Below are 24,575 nucleotides of genomic sequence, written 5' to 3' on the forward strand. Positions count from 1 at the left end.
AGTGAGCTTTTATTCATATCTAACCCGTGCTGTACCTGCCCTGGGTATGTTCAATGTGAAGGTGAAATAGCAGTTCCACTCACTTTATACTCCTGTTCTGTAACGCTATTTATTCCCTGGACAATTTGCACACGGTAACCAACACACAGGCGGATAAAGTTATAGTTAATTATTAAATTGGAGATGATAAGCAAGAAATAGGGAAATAATGTTGCAGTAAATTGTAAAATTGGAAATAGTAAACTATAAACAGGGGAATAAATTTACAATTAAATATTAAACTGGACATGATAAGAATACAGCAGTAGGTTAAGGAATTGGGAAACGGCAGTAAATGTAGAGGGCAGCAGGACATTGTGGAATTGAGAGGCAGCAGTAAATGGTACAATTGGGGAGGGCAGCAGGACATTGTGGAATTGAGAGGCAGCAGTAAATGGTACAATTGGGGAGGGCAGCAGGACATTGTGGAATTGAGAGGCAGCAGTAAATGGTACAATTGGGGAGGGCAGCAGTACATTGTGGAATTGGGAGGTGTCAGTAAATGGTACAATTGGGGAGGGCAGCAGGACATTGTGGAATTGGGAGGTGGCAGTAAATGGTACAATTGGGGAGGGCAGCAGGACATTGTGGAATTGGGAGGTGGCAGTAAATGGTACAATTGGGGAGGGCAGCAGTACATTGTGGAATTGGGAGGCAGCAGTAAATGGTACAATTGGGGAGGGCAGCAGGACATTGTGGAATTGGGAGGTGGCAGTAAATGGTACAATTGGAGAGGGCAACAGTACATTGTGGAATTGGGAGGTGGCAGTAAATGGTACAATTGGGGAGGGCAGCAGTACATTGTGGAATTGGGAGGCAGCAGTAAATGGTACAATTGGGGAGGGCAGCAGTACATTGTGGAATTGGGAGGCAGCAGTAAATGGTACAATTGGGGAGGGCAGCAGTACATTGTGAAATTGGGAGGCAGCAGTAAATGGTACAATTGGGGAGGGCAGCAGTACATTGTGGAATTGGGATGCGGCAGTAAATGGTACAATTGGGGAGGCCAGCAGTACATTGTGGAATTGGGAGGTGGCAGTAAATGGTACAATTGGGGAGGGCAGCAGTACATTGTGGAATTGGGAGGCAGCAGTAACTGGTACAATTGGGGAGGGCAGCAGTATATTGTGGAATTGGGAGTTGGCAGTAAATGGTACAATTGGGGAGGGCAGCAGTACATTGTGGAATTGGGATGCGGCAGTAACTGGTACAATTGGGGAGGGCAGCAGTACATTGTGGAATTGGGAGGTGGCAGTAAATGGTACAATTGGGGAGGGCAGCAGTACATTGTGGAATTGGGAGGCAGCAGTAACTGGTACAATTGGGGAGGGCAGCAGTACATTGTGGAATTGGGAGGTGGCAGTAAATGGTACAATTGGGGAGGGCAGCAGTACATTGTGCAATTGGGAGGCAGCAGTAAATGGTACAATTGGGGAGGGCAGCAGTACATTGTGGAATTGGCAGGCAGCAGTAAATGGTACAATTGGGGAGGGCAACAGTACATTGTGGAATTGGGAGGCAGCAGTAAATGGTACAATTGGGGAGGGCAACAGTACATTGTGGAATTGGGAGGCAGCTGTAAATGGTACAATTGGGGAGGGCAGCAGTACATTGTGGAATTGGGATGCGGCAGTAAATGGAACAATTGGGGAGGACAGCAGTACATTGTGGAATTGGGAGGCAGCAGTAAATGGTACAATTGGGGAGGGCAGCAGTACATTGTGGAATTGGGAAGCGGCAGTAAATGGTACAATTGGGGAGGGCAGCAGTACATTGTGGAATTGGGAGGTGGCAGTAAATGGTACAATTGGGGAGGGCAGCAGTACATTGTGGAATTGGGAGGCGGCAGTAAATGGTACAATTGGGGAGGGCAGCAGCACATTGTGGAATTGGGAGGCGGCAGTAAATGGTACAATTGGGGAGGGCAGCAGTACATTGTGGAATTGGGAGGCAGCAGTAAATGGTACAATTGGGGAGGGCAGCAGTACATTGTGGAATTGGGAGGTGGCAGTAAATGGTACAATTGGGGAGGGCAGCAGTACATTGTGGAATTGGGAGGTGGCAGTAAATGGTACAATTGGGGAGGGCAGCAGCACATTGTGGAATTGGGAGGTGGCAGTAAATGGTACAATTGGGGAGGGCAGCAGTACATTGTGGAATTGGGAGGTGGCAGTAAATGGTACAATTGGGGAGGGCAGAAGTTGATTGTTTAAATTGGAGGAAGCAGTAAATGGTACAATTGGGGAGGGCAGCAGGACATTGTGGAATTTTGATGCAGCAGTAAATGGTACAATTGCAGACATAGAGAGTGAGAGAAAGAGTGATGTGGGGCATGCCAGGCGAGAGAGTGGGTGAGATTTTTCCACAGGACACCGATGACAGTGTGTTAGAATGAAAAATGTGTCTCTATCCTTGTGTTTACATTTATTGTGGTTGTGTTGGAGAATGTCATTGCACAAAGAATGTCTCTGCCGGTATCTTCATGTTGGTACGGTGTCCTGTCATTCAGTTAATATTTGAACATGGACTGGGTTAATATTTACCGGGGGTTTCTATCCTTCTCATTGTAAATATGAGCACCGGGTCTGGGGGAGTATTTTGTTGATTACTATCAGCGTTTGACAGTATAACAGTATGATCAGAGTGTTCCAGTGAGTGTGTTAATATAAACCAGTTACCACTTTCAGTGTGCTAATATTTCTGAGGTCAGTGGCAGTGTTTTACATTTCATAGGATGTCTCAGCCGCTGAGCTATGATGTAGACAGTGTGTCAGTGAGTGTGCTAATACTAACATATATCACTGGCCCCGCGGTTAGACTGGGTCGGACAGAATATGAGGCGGGATTCAGTTCTGATGCAGGAACTTCTTCATTTCTTCTCAACCTTTAATGAGTTTTACAATTAAAGTAAAGGGATATTTCAACACATTTTTCAACTCCTGTCTGAACCTAGTCTGTGTCACGGCATAAATGCAAGTGTTTGTGCAGCAACTCAGTAGCTGGAGCATTTGTCCCAAACCTGGAAAATATATAGGTAGAGATACAACATAATCAACCAATCGCCACACCCGGTTATATATAGAATACACCATAATCACGGACCATAACAGGATGAAATTGCACGAAATAGCAAACAGTAAAATGATGGATTTCCTGCGGCTCTCCATCTCTGGGTCTCTGGGACTCTCCCCAGTGCTGGGACCGCAGAGTCTCCTGCGGGCTCTGCTGGACACTAAAATGTGTCTGACGGTGACAGCATTGAGCAGCAGAATCAGAACAAATGGGACCCCTGGTGTGAGAATATGATGAAGGAACTCGATTGCGCCCCAGACCGGTGAAAACTGAACATCGAATGTTAACCAACAAAACCACGGGGTGTTCGCAAGCGCGTATTCATCTGTCAACATAAAATACCAGAAAACGTTCTTTAAACAGCTCAGCACAGTCACGGTTCCTAGAACCACAGCAGCAGTTTTCTTGGTGCAATATTTTGTTTTCAGCTTCTGGCAACAAATTGCCACAAAACGATCAAAGGTGAAAGTGACAGTGAACCAGACAGAACAGTCTGTGACTGCATAAAGCAGGATGGCGTGGATATTACAGACCAGAAAGGATACACAGGAACAAGCGGTTTCTTAAAAGACATCGGAATCTGCCTCAATATCAGGTCGATGATAATGACCAGTAGATCCGCCACTGCCATGGCCACCAGATAGTGAGTGACACATGTGGAGAGACCGCACTTTCCCCGAGACAGGATCACAATGGTCACTAAGTTAACTGCGGAAGGGAAATAAACAGTGAAAATTTACATCAGGCTGGCAGCAAAAGCAGCATTATAATGGAATTCGGGGTGAAATCTGCAACTCATTAATGACATCCATTGATATAATCTAATTATATTACCTTTGAATCTGTGAATCTTTATTGTAAGAATAATAAATCAATAAATGAAATGAAATAAATACATACATAAAAGTAACAGATGTTTGCTCACTGAGAGATGAAATGATTGATCTACCTTTAGCCCAGCATATATAAAGCACCAGCTGAGGTACCAGGGATGCAAAGGACCAGAATATCTCAGGAATAGTTTGGGAAAAGCAGATTAGCTTCAGAAAGGTAGTGAATTTATTGAGTGTGTCCGGGATTGTGTTCTGTAACAATAGGTTCTAAAATGAACAAGGGGCATTCCATGTTAGATTTATTAATGAGTAATGAGCCAGATTTACTTAACAGCCTAATGGAACATTTTTCTAACAGTGATCAGAACATGATCGAGTTCAATGAATAGATACGCAAAACCGTGACTAAGATTCTAGGTGTAGGTAAGGCCGACTTCAAAGGGATGAGGCAGAGACTGTCCACGTTAAACTGGGCAAAGGTTTTAAGGGGTAAAACAACAGACAATCAGTGGAGATGTTCAAAAAATAATTTAAGTTGACACAGAACCAGTTTATACCCCTGAGGGGCCAAAGCTGTATTTGTCAAAAACAGCCCTGGACGACTAAAGAGGTAAGGGGCAGCATGGAAATATAAGACAAAGCCTATAAAAATGCAAAATGTAGCACAGATCCTGGCGAATGGGAAAGATACAAAGAACAGCAAACGGCCACAAAACAGATATTAAGAGCTACAAAAGGGATTATGAAAAGAAACTTGTAAGGGATATCAAAATCGACACACATAATTTTTACAATTATATTATGAAGATCGGGTGGTCAGGAGTAAAGTTGAACCCTTCATAACTGAAAGTTGTAATATTGTCAATGATAAGGAAATGGCGGACATGTTGAAAACAGACTTTATTTCAGTATTTACTGTAGAGGAAGAAGCATGCTGGGAATCCCAAGGAAACTAATATTGTATCAGAGACTGGGACTCAATAAAATTAATGTCAATAAATAAGTAGTAATAAATAAAATAATGACTCTAAAGTGTGACACATTCCCAGAACCAGATAGGGCCTCAACTATTCACAGTTTTTATTAATGACGTAGAAGATGGCATAGAACATCATATATCCAAATTTGCGGATGACACAAAGTTACGCAGCAATGTGGGCAGTATTGATGAAAGCATGAAATTACAAAGGAATATCGACAGATTCAGTGAATGAGTAATAATGTGGCACATGGATTTTAACGTATTCAAATGTGAGGTTTTCCAATTTGCACATGAAAAGGATCGAACAGGGTACTTTCTAAATGGTGAGAAGCTAAAAAGAGTGGCGCCCCAATGAGGCAGGGGAGCATCTATATAGATCATTAAAATATCATCGACAGGTACAGAAAATAATCAAAAACACTAATTGAATGCTGGATGTTATATCTAAAGCCTGAGAACACAAGTGGGTGGAGGTTATGCTGCATCTATACAAAGCCCTGGTTAGATCACACCTGGAGTAGTGTGAGCTTTTCTGGGCACCACACCTTAGGGAGGATATATTGGGCTTGGAGGAAGTGCAGCGTATGTTTACCAGAATGACACCCGGACTCCAAGGGCTAAGTTATGGGGAGAAATTACACAAATTACGATTGAATTCCTTAGAATTTACAAGGTTAAGGGGTGATCTGATCGAAGTTTTCAAGACATTAAGATGAACAGATTGGTAGATAGGCAGAGACTATTTTCTCTGGTTGGGGATTCTAGGACTAGGGAGCACCGTCTAGAAATTAGAGCCAGACCTTTCTGGAGTGAAATTAGGAAACACTTCTACACACAAAGGGTGGTAAAGATTTGGAACTCTCTTCCGCAAAACTGAAGTTGATGTTAGATCAATTGTTAATTTTAAGGCTGAGATTGATAGATTTGTGTTAACCAAGGATATTTGGGGATACGGGGCAAAGTCGTGTATAAGGAGTTAGGTCGCAGATCAGCCATGATCTCATTAAATGCCGAAACAGGCTTGAGGGGCTAAATGGGTTACTCCTCTTCCTATGTTCCGATGTTATTTTACTCTTACAGAACTCCATGTCCCGGGACCAGTCAGCAATTTGAGCAGTGCAGTTCGCTTCTGTGCCCTGTGTTCGGGATTTAGAAATCCCGCTTGGATTCCTGATCTTGGTTTGAATATCCTTTATATATAGAACAGTAAATGAATGCCACAGCAACAGACAGAAACTGCAACCTTGGCATGCAATAATTACAGTCAATTCTATTTAAAATGTACGGATGTAATACGACCATGTTAAGATAAATACAAGTGAACTGCACTTATAAAGACAACTAGGCTGTCAGACTTGATTTGAGGATTGAGTTTACCGCATTTTTCTTGAAATATGCAAATTGTAGCTCATTGAAAGGAAGATTTTCCAAATAACATTGCAAAAAATGGATTCTGAATCGCAATACATAGTTATCATTGGCAATAAATGCCTCAGTAAATGTATTTATCAACATCGAATTCAGACGAATAATCCAACAGGTAAAGTGCTGCTGAACGCCTTTGTAAAGCACCTGAACACAAATTGAAGAGAATTATCCTTGTACATTTCACATGTTGGTTTCCAACCTTGTGCAGAGAATATTAGTGGACAAAATATCAAAGGATTGCCTTAACCTCAGCTGGGATTGTTTATCCTGAAGTACAGCAGGAGGCAATAGAGAACCACACTGCGTCTCACTGAGAGATCCACTGAACTGTGCCAGACGGGTATGTGACTTAATTGTAAATTCAAAACAAAGATTACACGTTACTGTATTGAAATCTGGCTAAAGAACATTTTATGAGAATGTAAATTATCCTTGTAATCCTGTTCCAACTACCTGAAGCAGTGCCACTAATGCTGAACTGGAGCTGGTGGAATAGGAGACAGTGACTGGAACTGAATGATTAGCGGATATTTCACACATTTAAAGATATGAATATGACCTGCCAGGATTTTGTTCCTGTGACTCTGTTTAAATAATCATTCCGATCATTAATCGAAAATAAACGCAAAATACTGTGGATACTGGAAATCTGAAATGAAAGCAGAAACTGTTGTATATACTCAGCAAGTGAGGCAGCACCTGTGGAGAGAGAGAAACAGAGTTAACGTTTCAGGTCGAAGACCTTTGCCATTAGGTGAAAACTTTCCTAAACCAAGAAAACATTTTTCTTATCTGTTAGGAATGATCAGTGTGGATAGCAGAAGGAAATTCGTTAAATAAAGAGTCTGGGTTCAATATCGTTGCTTGAAATGAACATAGAATATTGCAAACTCGGTAACACCATACCACGTTCAGAATCAATAGCGGACAGCAGCGTGGAAAGCATGGGGAATGACAAGGAACATGGAAAGAAGGAGAGAAATACAGTTAAGCATTATTTACAGAATTGAAATCTGCATACAGCGATTTACCAGCGACACCAACAGCAGTGAGGGCTGCCGGGGTGGGGGAGGAAATTATAAGAACATTAAATCTGTTAAACATAACTAACAGAGTTAATTATTAGATATAGAGTCTTAACAGGGGCACCAACTGTAGCGAGGCAATCCGAGTATTTTTATACAACAACTCATGCATTAACATTGATAAAAAGAAAGACTTGCATTTATACGATTTAGATGATGCAAGAAATGCAAGCACAGAAACTCATGAATGAATAAAATCACACTGTAAATAGCAAGAATAATATTACAGTGCAACCTGATTTATGGAATTCATAACTGGTCATTGAACTTACTCGGAACACCAACAGCAGCAAGGATGGGGTAGTAAATCTTTCGTATTTCATTAAATAAGTTATCTATCCGCACATCTTCTTGCCAATTATCAGGAAGGGGCGGAGGGGGCGGTGGAGGTGGCACAGCCATGTCTTCCCATCTGTGAGTCGCTGGTGGTCTTTGTGCTGGAGGCAGCGCGCTGACTTTGTGAGGTGAGACAGTGAAGGGGGCTCTTTACTTATAGCAGAGCAAAATCCCCGAGTGACATCATTAGGCCTCACTGTAAATAGCATTAATTACAGACATTGAACAAACAGACTCATTGAACCAATGTCAAATCAACACGTTATTGCAACACAACCTAAGTTAGCATGTTGTACACAGTTTTAAATTAAAAGTGACCGAATGCGGAATATTTCAGCTGAGCATAAAATACCGAGATTGATCAAAGAGAATGGAGTTTCTCTTCCTGAATAAACACAACCAGTGAACAAAAGAGGAGAAAGTGACAGAAACAATATGAATAAAATAATAAAGAAGGCTGGATTGCCCCAATCTTGTTATCTGATGTATTCAAACCCAGACTAACAAGGTAAAATTAGTCACCATCAATAAATATTCCTAAACGGCAGGGACTTAGAGATAGACACAGTGATGGAAAGATTGTAATCACACATGACACTACTGGCCTGAGTCCAGGAATTGTGTTCCCTGGGCTGACACTTTTCCACTGTTCCGGCTTCAGTCCAGGAAATTTATTCCCTGGACCGCCGGGATTACACTGTTGCTGCCTCAGTCCAGGAATGTCATTCCCAGGCTGGCTAGATTACACAGCTCCCACCTCAGTTCAGTAATTTCATTCCGAGGCCTGGCTAGAAGACATTGCGTCCTCCTCAGACCAAGAATGTTATTCCCTGGGCCGCCTAGATTACTCTGCTTCTGCTTCAGTCCAGGATTATAAATCCCTTGCATTGCCTAGATCACACTGTCCCTGCCTCAGTCCAATAATGTAGGAGGCCTACATATACTGCTCCTATCTGAGTTCAGGAATTTTGTTCTTTGGACTCGCTAGATTTCACTGCTCCCACTTCAATCCAGGAGCTTAATTCTCTGGGCCGCCTAGATTACACAGATACCTCGTCAATCAAGGAATTCAATTCCCAGGGCAGCCTACATTACACTGCTCCCGCCTCACTCCAGTTATTTCATTTTCAAGGCCGCCCAGATTATACATTTCACATTTGAATCCAGAAATGTAATTCCATGAACAGACTAGTTTTTACTGCTGCTGCCTGAGTCCAGCAATTTCAACCATAGGGCTGACTATATTACACTACTCCTACCTCTATCCAGAAATTTCATCCCCTGGACAGAATAGATTTCGCTGCTCTTGCCGTAATCCTGGAATTTCAATTCCAGGGTCACTAAGAATTATTTTATTTGTTCCTGGGATTTGGGTATCGCTGGCAAGGCCAGCATATATTGCCTGTACCAAATTGTCCATGAGACCGTGGTGGTGAGCCGCCTTATTGAACCGCTGCAGTCAGTGTGGTGAAAGTACTCCCACAGTGCTGTTAGAAAGGGAGTTCCAGGATTTTGACCTATCGACAATGAAGGAACGGCGATATATTTCCAATTCAGGATGGTGTTGAGGGGAATTTGGAGGTCATGGTGTTACCATGAGCCTGCTGCCCTAGTCCTTCTAGGTGGTAGAGGTCGTGTGTTCCGGAGGTGCTGTTGAAGAAGCCTTGGCAAGCTGCTGCAGTACATCTTGTACATGGTACACACTGCAGCCACGGTACGCCGAAGGTGGAGGGAGTGAATGTTTATGGTGGGGTGCCAATCAAGCGGTCTACTTTGTCCTGGATGGTGTCGAGCTTATTGAGTGTTGTTGATGCTGCACTCATCCAGGCAACTGCAGAGTATTCCATCACACTTCTTACTTGTGCCTTGTCGATGGCGGAAGGCTCTGGGGATTCAAAAGATGAGTCACTCGACGCAGAATACCCAGCCTCTGAGCTGTTCTTGCAACCATAGGTCTAGAAATTCAGTTTGGGCCCGCCAGCTCACTTGTGCCCAGAAGTTACCGCTGCGCGCGGAGCCACTTGCGCTCGCCGGACATTCAGTTTCAGCGCCCCAAGTCGAAGACGGCCGCTGTTCAAGGGTGTGGCCGTCCCCGCTTGGGGTGCTGAAACTGAATTTCGGCGCGCTAGTTGCCGCAGCGCCACCCACTGCGGAGCGGTAGGCTGCGGTACTGCAGGCCTTCCTCCCTCTCTTAAGGGGGAGGTGCCTGCAACAGCGAGATCGCCGCTCGCTAGTGCCGGCAAAAGAGCCCGGCGCCACGGAGAAGTGCCGGGCTCCCGGAAAACAGCCAGCAATGCCGCGGGGGCGAGGGGGTGGAGGAGGCCGGGGAAGGAGGTGCGGGCAGGCGGCCGCCGAAAAAGCGGCCGGCCGCACCTCCACCTTAACTCGCCCCACTAACGCTACAGTACGGCCCCGTTCTCTGAACGTTGTTTGCGGCCGCTACGGAAGAGGCGGCCGCTACTCAATATGGCGGTCGGGCTGGTATCGGGGCGGTAGCGGGGCACTGCGCACATCGATGACGTCATCGGTGGCGGCGCAGCGCTACTGGCTAATGCCGCCATTACCACTGCGCTGAATATCGGCGCAATCTCAGCAACTGGCGCAAAAGCCCTCTTTTGGTGAAAAGTGGGCGCAAAGCCTACTGAATTTCTAGCCCATAGTATTTATGAAGCTGGTCCAGTTGTGTTTCTGGTCAATGGTGATATCCAGGATTTTGATGGTGGGGGAATCGGCGATGGTAATGCTGTTGACTATCTAGGGGCGGTTGTTAGGCTCTCTCTTTTGTGTGAAAATCATTGCCTGGCACTTGTGTGTTGCAAATGTTACTTGTCCCTTATCAGCCCAAGCCTGAATCTCGTCCAGATTGCACTGTTCCCGCCTCAGCCCAGGAATTCCATTCCCAGGTCTGTCTAGATTACACTGATCCGGCCTCAATCCAGTTATGTCATTCTAGTTGCATCCTATATTGCTTTGCTCCCGCCACAGACGATGAATTTATTTCCCAGGCAGCCTAGATTACACTGATCCCGCCCCAATCCATTAATTCCATGGCAAGGGCAACCTACAGTAATCTGCTGCCATCTCAGCCCAGGAATTCTCATTCCCAGTGCCGCTTAGATTACACTGCTCCAGCCTCAGTCCAGTAATGACATTCCCAGAGCCACCTGCATTACACTGCTCCTCCCTCAGTCCATGGATTATATTCCCAGAGACGTACTGATTTCACAGCTCCCGCCTCAGTTCAGGAAAATCAATCGTAGGGCTGTCTAGAGAACACTGCTCTCGCCTCAGTCCAGGAATCTTATTCCCAGATTACCAAGATTTGCTGCTCCTCCCTCAGTCCAGCAATTTCGTTCCCAGAGCAGACTAGATTACACTGTTCCCATCTCAGTCAATGAATTTAATTCCCAGGGCCACCAAGATTAAACTGCTGATGGCACTCTCCAGGAGTTTCATTCGCAGGTCCGCCTGGATTGCACTGTTCCTCCCTCAGTCCAGGCATTTAATTCACATGTCCACGCAGATTGCTCTACTCACACCTCATTCGAATCATAGGGCCGGATTGATTACATTCATCGTCCATTAGTCCAGGAATTAGGTTCCCTGGACCGCCTAGATTTCCACTCCCCACCTCAATCCGGAATTTTCATTGACAGGGATGCCATATTACACTGTTCCTATCTGAGTCCAGGAATTGTATTCTCTGGGCCATCTAGTTTACATTGTTCCCGTCTCTGTCCATGAACTTCAATCCATAGGTGGAGTGGGTCATACTGCTGCCACGTCTATCCAAGAATTTCATCCCAGGCTCACTATGATTTTGTTTTATTTGTTCATGGGATATGGTCTTCGCTGACAACGCCTGCATTTATTGCCCATTCCTAATTTCCCTGGAGAAGGTGGTGGTGAGCCACCTTCTTGAACTACTGCAGTCCATGTGATGAATGGCCTCCCACAATGCTTTTAGAGAGTGAGTTCCAGGAATTTTACCCTGCGGCGATGAATGAACGGCGATATATTTCCAAGTAAGAATGGTGTGTGCCTTGGAGGGGTGCTTGGAGGTGATGGTGCTCCCATGAGCCTACTGCTCTTGTCCTTCTCGGGGGAAGCGGTCGCAGGTTTGGGAGGTGCTGTCGAAGTAGCCTTGGCAAGTTGCTGAAGGGCATCTTGTACATGATAGACACTGCAGCCACGGTGCGCCGGCGGTGGAGGGAAGGAATGCTTAAGATCTTGGATGGGGTGGCAGTCATATGGGCTGCTTTGTTCTGGGTGGTGTCGAGCTTCTTGAGTGTTGATGGAGCTGCCCTCACCCAGCTAAATGGGGAATTTTTCCTCATACACAGGTCTTGTGCCTTGCAGATGGTGGAAAGTCTTTGGAGAGTCAAGGGATGAGACAGTTCTTGCAGAATACCCAGCCGATGACCGCTGTTGTAGCCACAGTATTTATGCAGCTGGTCCAGTAAAGTTTCTGGTAAATGATGAAACCCCAGGGTATTGATGGTGGGGGATTTGGCGATGGTAATTCCGTTGAATGTCAAGTTGCTGTGGTTAAACTCTTTCTTGTTGGTGATAGCTATTGCCTCACCCTTGTGTGGCGCAAATGTAACTTGCTACTTATCAGGCCAGGCCTGAATGTCATGCAGATTACACCACTCCTGCCTTAGTCCAGGAATTCCATTTCCTGGTCTGCCTTAATTACACTGCTCCCACCTCTGTCCGTGCACATAATTCCCTCAGCCGCCCGGATAAGACTGCTCCCGTGTCAATCCAAGAATTTAATTCCGAGAGCTGCCGATATTATAATGCTCCTCCCTGACTTCAGAAATTTCATTCCCAGGCAGCCTTGAATTCACTCTCCCACCCCAGTCCAGGAATTTCATTCCCAGGGCTGCCTCGAATACACCGCTACTGCTTCAGTCCAGGAATTTCATCCCCAGGGCAACCTACATTGCACTGTTCCAACTCAGTCCAGGAATTTCATCCGTAGGGCAGCCTACATTGCACTGTTCCATCTCAGTCCAGGAATTTCATCCCTAGTGCAGCCTAAATTGCAAGGTTCCAACCTCAGTCCAGGAATTTCATCTCTAGAGCAGCCTAAATTGCACTGTTCCATCTCAGTCCAGGGATTTCATCCCTAGTGCACCCTAAATTGCACTGTTCCAACCTCAGTCCAGGAATTTCATTCCCAGGGCAGCCTAAATTGCGTTGTTCCCGCTCCAATCCAGTAATTTCATTCCCAGGGTCGCCCACCTTAAACAGTTCCCTTCTTATTTCAGACATTTTATTCCCAGGGCCGCCTACATTACGCTGTTCCCACTTTAGAAAAATAATTTAATTCCCAGGTTCAGCAAGATTGCAATGCCCGCGCCTCATTTCAGGAATGTCATCACCATGGCCACCTACATTTAACTGCTCCTCCCTCAGTTGAGGATTGTCATTCCCAGCTAAGCCTAGATTGCACTGTTGAGGCCTCAGTCCGGGAAAGGCATTCCCAGGCCAACTAGATTACACTGCTCCAGCCTCAGTTCAGTAATACCATTCCTTGGGCTGCCTAGATTACATTCCTAACGCCGTATTCCTCGACATTCATTGCCAAGGTCACAAAGTTTGCAGTGCTCCCACCTCAGTCCAAGAATTCTATTCCCAGCGATGCCTACATTGCACTGCTGCTGCCTCCATACAAGTGTTTCCTTCCAGGGAGGTCTAGATTAGGCTGCTCCCGCCTCAGTCCAAGAAATCCATTCCCAATGCCGCATGGATAAAATGCTTCTTCCTCATTCCAGAAATGTCATACCCAGTGACACATAGATTACACTGCTCCCGCCTCACTTCAGGAATTTTACAACCAGCGACACCTAGATTACACTGCTCCCGCCTCAGCTCAGGACTTTCACAACCAGCGACACCTAGATTACACTGCTCCCGCCTCACTTCAGGAATTTTACAACCAGCGACACCTAGATTACACTGCTCCCGCCTCAGCTCAGGACTTTCACAACCAGCGACACCTAGATTACACTGCTCCCGCCTCTGCTCAGGAATTTCACAACCAGTGACACCTAGATTACACTGCTTCCGCCTCAGCTCAGGAATTTCACAACCAGCGACAGCTAGATTACACTGCTCCCGCCTCAGCTCAGGAATTTCACAACCAGCGACACCTAGATTACACTGCTCCCGCCTCAGCTCAGGACTTTCACAACCAGGTACACCTAGATTACACTGCTCCCGCCTCAGCTTAGGAATTTCACAACCACGGACACCTAGATTACACTGCTCCCGCCTCAGCTCAGGAATTTCACAACCAGCGACACCTAGATTACACTGCTCCTGCCTCAGCTCAGGAATTTCACAACCAGCGACACCTACATTACACTGCACCCGCCTCAGCTCAGGAATTTCACAACCAGCGACAGCCAGATTACACTGCTCCCTCCTCAGCTCAGGACTTTCACAACCAGCGACACCTAGATTACACTGCTCCCATCTCAATCCTGAAAATTCAATCGCTGGGCCTTATTGATTGCATGGCTCCCGCCTCAGCTCAGGAACTTCATATCCAGGGACCCCTAAATTACACTGCGCCAACCTAAATCCAAGAATTCTATTCCCAGGGCCACTGAGATTACACTGCCCCTCCCTCAGTGCAGCAATTTAATTCCCAGAGAACGCTAGATTAGAATGGCCCGGACCCCGTCCAGGGATTTCATTCCCTGGACCGCCTAGATTAGCTTGCTCCTGCTTCATTCCAAGTATTTACTTCCAGGGAGGCCTAGATTAGTCTGCTGCCGATTCTGACCAGGATTCTCAGTCCACGACCGCCTGGATTTCACTTCCCCCGCCACAATCCATGAATTTAATTGCAGGGCCACCAAGATTACACTGCTCCCACCTCAGTTCAGGAATTGCATCCCCAGGGCCGACCAGATTACCTTGCTCCAGTCTGAAAACGGGAATATCATTCCCATGGCAGGCTAGATTACACTGCTCATGCCTCAGTCCAGGAAATGCAATTCTAGGGTCGACCATATTACACTGTCATTGCTTCAGTCAAGCAATGTAATGCCCAGGGCTGCCAATGTTACACTGCTCCCGCCTCAGTCTAGGAATTGCAGTCTGAGGACGGCGTGTATTACACTGCTCCCGCCTCAGTCCAGGAATTGCAGTCTGAGGACCGTGGGAATTTCACTGCTCCCGCCCCAGCCAGGAATTGCAGTCTGAGGACCGTGCGAATTACACTGCTCCCGCCTCAGCCAGGAATTTCACAACCAGGGACACCTAAATTACACTGCTCCCGCCTCAGCTCAGGAATTTCACAACCAGCGACACCTAGATTACACTGCACCCGCCTCAGCTCAGGAATTTCACAACCAGCGACAGCTAGATTACACTGCTCCCTCCTCAGCTCAGGACTTTCACAACCAGCGACACCTAGATTACACTGCTCCCATCTCAATCCTGAAAATTCAATCGCTGGGCCTTATTGATTGCATGGCTCCCGCCTCAGCTCAGGAACTTCATATCCAGGGACCCCTAAATTATACTGCACCAACCTAAATCCAAGAATTCTATTCCCAGGGCCACCGAGATTACACTGCCCCTCCCTCAGTGCAGCAATTTAATTCCCAGAGAAAGCTAGATTAGAATGGCCCGGACCCCGTCCAGGGATTTCATTCCCTGGACCGCCTAGATTAGCTTGCTCCTGCTTCATTCCAAGTATTTACTTCCAGGGAGGCCTAGATTAGTCTGCTGCCGATTCTGACCAGGATTCTCAGTCCACGACCGCCTGGATTTCACTTCCCCCGCCACAATCCATGAATTTAATTGCAGGGCCACCAAGATTACACTGCTCCCACCTCAGTTCAGGAATTGCATCCCCAGGGCCGACCAGATTACCTTGCTCCAGTCTGAAAACGGGAATATCATTCCCATGGCAGGCTAGATTACACTGCTCACGCCTCTGTCCAGGAAATGCAATTCTAGGGTCGACCATATTACACTGTCATTGCTTCAGTCAAGCAATGTAATGCCCAGGGCTGCCAATGTTACACTGCTCCCGCCTCAGTCTAGGAATTGCAGTCTGAGGACCGCGTGTATTACACTGCTCCCGCCTCAGTCCAGGAATTGCAGTCTGAGGACCCCGTGTATTACACAGCTCCCGCCTCAGTCCAGGAATTGCAGTTTGAGGACCGTGCAAATTACACTGCTCCCGCCTCAGCCAGGAATTGCAGTCTGAGGACCCCGTTTATTACACTGCTCCCGCCTCAGTCCAGGAATTGCAGTTTGAGGACCGTGCGAATTACACTGCTCCCACCTCAGTCCAGGAATTGCTGTCGGAGGACCCCGTGTATTACACTGCTCCCGCCTCAGTCCAGGAATTGCAGTCTGAGGTCCCCGTGTATTACACTGCTCCCGCCTCAGTCAGGAATTGCAGTCGGAGGACCCCGTGTATTACACTGCTCCCGCCTCAGTCTAGGAATTGCAGCCTGAGGACCCCGTGTATTACACTGCTCCCGCCTCAGTCCAGGAATTGCAGTCTGAGGACCCCGTGTATTACACTGCTCCCGCCTCAGTCCAGGAATTGCAGTCGGAGGACCCCGTGTATTACACTGCTCCCGCATCAGTCCATGAATTGCAGTCTGAGGACCCCGTGTATTACACTGCTCCCGCCTCAGTCCAGGAATTGCAGTCGGAGGACCCCGTGTATTACACTGCTCCCGCCTCAGTCCAGGAATTGCAGTCTGAGGACCCCGTGTATTACACTGCTCCCACCTCAGTCCAGGAATTGCAGTCTGAGGACCGCGTGTATTACACTGCTCCCGCCTCAGTCCAGGAATTGCAGTCTGAGGACCGCGTGTATTACACAGCTCCCGCCTCAGTCCAGGAATTGCAGTCTGAGGACCCCGTGTATTATACTGCTCCCGCCTCAGTCCAGGAATTGCAGTCGGAGGACCCCGTGTATTACACTTCTCCCACCTCAATCCAGGAATTGCAGTCTGAGGACCGTGTGTATTACACTGCTCCCGCCTCAGTCAGGAATTTAATCCCGAGTCTCACATAGATTGCACTGCTACCGACTCATTCCTGGAATGTAATTCCATGGACGGCCTATTTTTCACTGCTCACGCCTCAGTCCACGAATACCATGCCCAGGGCCACCTAGATTACATTGCTTCCCACTCACTCCAGCAATTTAATTCCCAGTGCATAGTAGATTTCACTGCTCCCATCTCATTTCATGAAATTGATCCCTATGGCCACATAGATTACATTGCTCTCGGCTCAATTGAGGAATTCCACTCCCAGAGTCACGGAGATTACACAGCTACTCCCTCAGTCCAGGTATTTCCTTCCCGTGATGCCTAGGTTGTACTGCACGTGCCTCCATCTGAGAACTTCTTTTCCAGGGATGCCTAGATTCCATTGCTCTTATTGAGTCGAGGATTATCATTTTCACGGCCAATTCGATAACACTGCTCCCACCACAATCCAGGAGTTGCATTCCCAGGGCTTCAAAGATTACACGGCCGATGCCACAGTCCCGGAATTTCATTCCAATGACAGCCTAGATCATACTGCTGCCGCATCAATCAAGGGTTTACATTCCCACGTCCGCCTATATTACAAATCTCCCACCGCAGTCCGGATTAAATTACTCCATTCTGCATCCAAATAATTAATTCCCTGAATGGCATAGATTGCACTGCTCCCGCCTCAACTAGGAATATCATCCACTGTATTGCGTAGATTACAATGCTCCCACCTCAATCCAGGAATTTCATCCCCTGGACAACATAGATTACACCGCTCCCGCCTCAGTGCAGGAATTTCATCCCCTGGACAAAGTAGATTACACCGCTCCCACCACAATGCAGGAATTTCATCCCTTGGACAGTGTAGATTACACCGCTCCCGCCTCAATGCAGGAATTTCATCCCCTGGACAGTGTAGATTACACCGCTCCCTCCTCAATGCAGGAATTTCTTCCCCTGGACAGTGTAGATTACACCGCTCCCACCTCAGTGCAGGAATTTCATCCCCTGGACAGCGTAGATTACACCGTTCCCACCTCAATGCAGGAATTTCATCCCCTGGACAGTGTAGATTACACCGCTCCCACCTCAATGCAGGAATTTCATCCCCTGGACAGCGTAGATTACACCGCACCCACCTCAGTGCAAGAATTTCATCCCCTGGACAGCGTAGATTACACCGCTCCCACCTCAATGCAGGAATTTCATCCCCTGGACAGCGTAGATTACACTGCTCCCACCTCAATACAGGAATTTCATCCCCTGGACAGCGTAGATTACACCGCTCCCACCCCAATGCAGTTATTTCATCCCCTGGACAGCGTAGATTACACGGCTCCCACCTCAATGCAGGAATTTCATCCCCTGGACAGTGTAGATTACACATCTCCCACCTCAATGCAGGAATTTCATCCCATGGACTGCGTAGATTGCACCGCTCCCAGCTCAATGCAGGAATTTCATCCCCTGGACAGCGTAGATTAAACTGATCCAACCTTAATGCAGGAATTTCATCCCCTGGACAGTGTAGATTACACCGCTCCCACCTCAACACAGGAATTTCATCCCCTGGACAGTGTAGCTTACACCGCTCCCACCTCAATGCAGGAATTTCATCCCCTGGACAGCATAGATTACAACGCTCCCACCTCAATGCAGGAATTTCATCCCCTGGACAGCGTAGATTACACCGCTCCCACCTCAAAGCAGGAATTTCATCACCTGGACAGCGTAGATTACACCGCTCCCAACTCAATGCAGGAATTTCATCCCCTGGACAGCGTAGATTACACCGCTCCCACCTCAAAGCAGGAATTTCATCACCTGGACAGCGTAGATTACACCGCTCCCAACTCAATGCAGGAATTTCATCACCTGGACAGCGTAGATTGCACCGCTCCCACCTCAATGCAGGAATTTCATCCTCTGGACAGTGTAGATTACACTGCTCCCGCCTCTATGCAGGAATTTCATCAGCTGGAGAGCGTAGATTACACCGCTCCCACCTCAATACAGGAATTTCATCCCCTGGACAGTGTAGATTACACTGCTCCCGCCTCAATGCAGGAATTTCATCAGCTGGAGAGCGTAGATTACACTGCTCCCAACTCAATACAGTAATTTCATCCCCTGGACAGCGTAGATTACAATGCTCCCGTCTCAATGCAGGAATTTCATCCCATGGACAGCGTAGATTACACCGCTCCAACCTCAATGCAGGAATTTAATCCCCTGGACAGCGTAGATTACACCGCTCCCACCTCAGTACAGGAATTTCATCCCCTGGACAACATAGATTACACCGCTCCCACCTCAATGCAAGAATTTCATCCCCTGAACAGTATAGATTACACTGCTCCCAACTCAGTGCAGGATTTTCATCCCCTGGACAGTATAGATTACACGGCTCCCACCTCAATACAGGAATTTCATACTCTGGACAGCGTAGATTACACCGCTCCCACCTCAATGCAGGAATTTCATCCCCTGGACAGCGTAGATTACACCAGTCCCACCTCAATACCGGAATTTAATCCCCTGGACAGCATAGATTACACCGCTCCCACCTCAATGCAGGAATTTCACCCTCTGGACAGTGTAGATGACACCGCTCCCGCTTCAATACAGGAATTTCATCCCCTGGACAGTGTAGATTACACTGCTCCCACCTCAATGCAGGAATTTCTTCCCCTGGACAGCGTAGATTACACCGCTCCCACCTCAATGCAGAAATTTCATCCCCTGGACAGCGTAGATTACACCGCTCCCACCTCAATGCAGGAATTTCATCCCCTGGACAACGTAGATTACACTGCTCCCACCTCAATGCAGGAATTTCATCCTCTGGACAGCGTAGATTACACCGCTCCCACCTCAATGTAGGAATTTCATCCCCTGGACAACGTCGATTAAACCGCTCCCACCTCAATGCAGGAATTTCATCCCCTGGACAGTGTAGATTACACCACTCCCGCCTCAACACAGGCATTACATCCCCTGGACAGCGTAGATTACACTGCTCCCACCTCAATGCAGGAATTTCATCCCCTGATGAAATTCCTCCTCATTTCAGTCCTAAATGTCTTACCCATTATCCTTCGACTATGACCCCTGGTTCTGGACACCTCGGCCATCAAAAACTCCTTCCTGCATCTAGAAATAACAATAGAAAATGCTGGAAATACTCAGCAGGCCAGGCAGCATCTGTGGAGAGAGAAACAGAGTTAACGTTTCAGGTCTGGCACCCTTCATCTGAACTGGAAGAAGCTGGAGATGTAACAGATATTAAGCAGGTGCAGAGGCGGGGGGCGGGGGCGGTTAGGAGGGGAGGAAGGAGTAGAAAGAACATCCTATACTTTTGTAAGAGGCAGGAAAGATAAAATGTTGCAAATGGGAATGGCAAAAATCATACTGCATGATAAATGGGGGCAGGGATAATTATCTGAAATTGTTGAACTCAATGTTGAGTCCGGCAGGCTGCAAAGTGCCCACTCGAAAGATGAGGTGCTGTTCCTCGAGCTTACGTTGAGCTTCATTGGAACAATGCAATAGCCTGAGGACAGAGAGATCAGAGTGGGAGTGAAGCGATGAATTAAAGTGACAGGCGACCGGAAGCTCAGGGTCCCCCGTACGGACAGAACGGAGGTGTTCTGCAAAGCGGTCGCCCAATCGGCGTTTGCTCTCCCCAATGTAGAGGAGACCGCATCGGGAGCAGCGAATACAGTATATTAAATTGCAAGAAGTACAAGTAAATCGCTGTTTCACCTGGAAGGGGTGTTTGGGGCCCTGGACAGTGGGAAGGGAGGAGGTAAAAGGGCATGTGTTGCAACTCCTGCGCTTGCACGGGAAGGTGCCAGGTGAAGCAGCAGGGCTGTTGGGGGTGATTGAGGAGTGGACCATGGTGTTGCGGAGGGAGCAGTCCCATCGGAATGCTGAAAGGGGAGGTGAGGGGAAGATGTGTTTGGTGGTGGGATCCCGTTGGAGGTGGCGGAAATGGCGGAGGATGATCCGTTGAATGTGGAGGCTGGTGGGGTGAAAGGTGAGGACAAGGGGAACCCTATCGTGGTTCTGGGAGGGAGGGGCAGGGGTGAGGGCAGAAGTGCGGGAAATAGAACGGACACGGTCAAGGGCCGTGTCAACCAAAGTAGAGGGGAATCCTTGGTTGAGGAAAAAGGAAGACATGTCAGAAGCACTAGTATGGAAGGTGGCATCGTCAGAACAGATGTGGCGGAGACGGAGAAACTGGGAGAATGGAATAGAGTCCTTACAGGAAGCGGTGTGGGAGCAAGTTTAGTCCAGGTAGCTGTGGGAGTCGGTGGGCTTGTAGTGGATGTTTGTTGAAAGCCGATTGCCAGAAATGGAGATGGAGAAGTCAAGGAAGGGAAGGGAAGAGTCGGAGATGGACCATGTGAAGGTGAGGGCAGAGTGGAAATTGGAAGTAAAGTGAATGAACTTATCCAGTTCAGGGCGAGAGCAGGAAACGGCACCAATACAGTCATCGATGTACCGGAAAAAGAGGTGAGGGAGGGGACCTGAGTAGGACTGGAACAAAGAATGTTCCACATATCCCATGAACAGGCAGGCATAGCTAGGGCCCATGTGGGTTCCCATAGCAACACCATTAATTTGGAGGAAGTGAGTGGAGTCAAAGGAGAAGTTGTTCAATGTGAGAATATGTTCAGCCAGGCGGAGGAGGGTGGTGATGGATGGGGACTGGTTGGGCTTCTGTTCAAGGAAGAATCCGAGCACCTGAAGGCCGTCCTGGTGGGGGATGGAGGTGTAGAGGGATTGGATGTCCATAGTGAAAAGGAGATGGTTGGGGCCAGGAAACTGGAAACTGCATCTAGTCTGTCCAGGCCTGACAGAATTTTATAGGTTTCGATGAGATCCCCTCTCAATCTTCTAAACTCCACTGAGTATAACCCCAGTCGACACAATCTCTCCTCATACGTCATTCCTGCCATCCCAGGTATCAGCCTGGTGAATCTTCGCTGCACTCCTTCCATGGCAAGAACGTCCTTCCTCAGGTAAGGCGACCAGAACTGCACACAGTACTCAAGGTGCGGTCTCACCAAGGCCCTGGACAACTGTAGCAAGACATCCTTGTTCCTGTACTCGAACCCTCTTGCTACGAAGGCCAACATACCATTTGCCTTCTTAACCACCTGCTGCACCTGCATGCTTACCTTCAGCGACTGGTGCACAAGAACACCCAGGTCTCTTTGCACTTCCCCTTCTCCCAATCTATTGCCATTCAAATAATTATCTGCCTTCCTGTTTTTGCCACCAAAGTGGATAACCTCGCATTTATCCACATTATAGTGCAATTGCCATTTCTGCCCAATCACCCAACCTGTCCAAATCGTACTGGAGTTTCACGACATCCTCCTCACAGCTTACCCTCCCACCCAGCTTTGTTTCATCTGCAAATTTGGAGATATTACATCCATTTCCCTCATCCAGATCATTAATATATATTGTGAGCAGCTGGGGTCCTAGGACCGATCCTTGCGGTACCCCACTAGTCATTGCCTGCCATTCGGAAAATGACCCATTTATTCCAACTCTTTGCTTTCTGTCAGCCAACCAGTTCTCTATCAAAGTCAATACCTTGCCCCCAATCCCATGTGCCTTAATTTTACACGCTAATCTCTTATGTGGGACCTTATCGAACGCCTTCTGAAAGTCCAAATACACCACATCCACTGGTTCTCCCTTATATATTTTACCAGTTACATCCTCAAAAAATTCCAGTAGATTAGTCAAGCAGGATTTACCTTTTGTAAATCCATGTTGACTTTGTCCGATCCTGTCACTGCTTTCCAAGTGCTCTGCTATTACATCTTTTATAATAGACTCGAGCATTTTCCCCACTCCCGATGTCAGGCTTACCGATCTATAATTCCCCGCTTTCTCTCTACCACCTTTTTTGAATAGTGGGATAGCATTAGCTACCCACCAATCCATGGGTACTGTTCCAGAGTCTATCGAGTTCTGGAAGATGACCAGCAATGCATCTACTATTTCTGGGGCCACTTCCTTAAGTACCCTGCAATGTAGATTATCAGGCCCTGGGGATTTATCGGCCTTCAGTCCCATCAATTTTCCTAACGCCATTTCCCTACAAATACTGATTTCTTTCAGTTCCACCCTTTCATCAGACCCTATGTTGTGAGGAGGACAAAAAGTGTCTGCAAAGCAATATACTCAGGTTGAGTGAGCGGGCAAACAATTGGCAGATGGAGTATAATTTGGGAAAATGTGAGGTTATCCACTTTGGGTGGAAGAATAAAAACACAATATATTCTTTAAATCGAGATAGACTGCAAAATGATGCGGTACAGAGGGATCTAATGTTCCTCGTACATGAAACACAAACATTTAGCATGCAGGTACAGCAATTAATTAGAAAGGCAAACGGAATGTTACCCTTATTGAAATGGGGTTGTAGTATAAAAGTAGGAAAGTCTTGCTACAAATGTGGAAGGCGCAGGTGAGACAACACCTGGAGTACTGTGTGCAGTTTTGGTCTTCTTATTTAAGGAAGGATATACTTGCATCGGAGTCAGTTCAGAGAAGGTTCACTAGGTTGATTCCTGAGAGGAACGCTTTGTCTTATGAAGAAAGTTTGAGCAGGTTTGGTCTATACTCATTGTGCTTTAGAAGAATGAGAGGTGATCTTATTGAAACATCTAAGTTTCTGAGAGGGCTTGTCAGGGTAGATGCAGGCAGCATGTTTCCCCTCGTGGGGGAATTTAGAACTGGGGGCATAGTTTTAGAATAAGGGGTCGCCCATATAAAACGGAGATGAGGAGGAATTTCATCTCTCAGAGGTTATGAATCTTTGGAATTCTCTACCCCAGAGAGCTGTGGAGGCGGAGTCCTTGAATGTGTTCATGGCTGTAATAGACAGATATTTGAGCTATAGCAGGGTCAACGGGAGTGGGCGGGAAAGTGGAGTTGAGGCCAAGATCGCAACAGCCATGATCTTATTGAATGGCGGAGCAGGCTCGAGGGGCCAAATGGCCTAAACCTGCTCCTATTTCTTATGTTCTTTTGTTAAGCTCTCGGACCCTCCAACATGAGGAACAGTTTGATGGCTCAAGACCCAGCCAAATGTGATTGGCATTTAGGGTCTTACTTTCATAAGAACATAAGGTATAGTAGCAGGAGTAGGCCATTTGTCCCTTCGAACATGCTCCGCCATTCAATAAAGTCATGGCTGATCTTGTACCTCATCGCCACTTTCCTGAACTATCCCAAGATCCGTTGATTCCCTTAATATTCAAAAATCTATCGATATCTGTCTTTAAATAAATCAATGACTGAACCTCCACAGCCCTCTGGGGAAGAGAATTCCAAAGATTCACCACCCAGCGAGTGAAGAAATTTCTCCTCATCATTCGGCTCCAATGATAATTTTTTCTGTTAATGCAAAATATAGCAGTGAACTGAGTAAGGAAATAACATTACATGCAGGAATGAGGTTCAGTTAGAAGGAGTTACATGAATGTCCTTTTAACCGAAGGTCAGCCATGATGATATTGAATGATGGAGTAGGATGGAAGGGCGGAATGGCCTAATGCTGCTCCTATTTCTTAAGCTCCCCTGTTGACCAGTCAGTATATCACTTGCTGAAATCTGTTACCATCCTGCTCATTATGTACGACATTTCCGAGATTCGGTGCCATTTATAGCCAAATCTAGGTCATTAATATATATCAAGAAGAGCACTGGTCCTACTTGCGATGCTGGGGATCATCATAGT

This window comes from Somniosus microcephalus, unplaced genomic scaffold (genome assembly GCF_052327205.1).
Source record: "Somniosus microcephalus isolate GS21.2 unplaced genomic scaffold, FLI_Smic_1.0 unresolved_chr3, whole genome shotgun sequence".
NCBI classification, from domain to species: domain Eukaryota; kingdom Metazoa; phylum Chordata; class Chondrichthyes; order Squaliformes; family Somniosidae; genus Somniosus; species Somniosus microcephalus.